The sequence below is a fragment of the Myotis yumanensis genome, unplaced genomic scaffold (genome assembly GCF_028538775.1).
Source record: "Myotis yumanensis isolate MYYU_CA2020_CCGP unplaced genomic scaffold, mMyoYum1.0.hap1 SCAF_6, whole genome shotgun sequence".
Taxonomy (NCBI): domain Eukaryota; kingdom Metazoa; phylum Chordata; class Mammalia; order Chiroptera; family Vespertilionidae; genus Myotis; species Myotis yumanensis.
This window is the reverse complement of record NW_027223757.1, coordinates 24,099,368-24,099,872: the sequence shown is the minus strand read 5'-3', so window position 1 is coordinate 24,099,872 and position 505 is coordinate 24,099,368.

Sequence of the window (505 nt, the reverse complement as noted above, 5' to 3'; positions counted from 1 at the left end):
TGTCTATCAGAGCGAGAGCGACACTTCCTAGTTTACAGTCAGGCGCCCCAGAAGAAACCCGGCGCTTTCTGGCGTAGGGAGACGACGTGCGCTAGCCGAGCGGCCTCGTCTCCCGTCTTTTCCTCAGTGTGGGATTGTGTCTTTGTTTCTAGCTCGGTCTGAGAAGGAATGCACCAGACGGCAAAAAATGGGGGCGAAAGACAGGTTCCGAGGGTCCCCTCGAAGCGAGGAGAGACGCCCGCTAACCACACCGTGGGTCGAGGCGACCTCACGGCCCTGGCAGATCACTCCGCCCACTATCTACCTCCATCCGCGCTGAGGCGGCCGCTCAGGGCCCGAGGGCGGGGCCGCTGGAATTCGCGCGAGATCAGCCACGAGACTTCCCAGAAAGCCTCAGGCAACGTCTTAACAGCGGCCTGGGAGCCGGTTTAAGGCGAAAGGGTGGGCGGGGCTTGCTCAGCTATTTAGCGGCACCAGAGGCCACGCCCCAAATCGGAAGTGACGG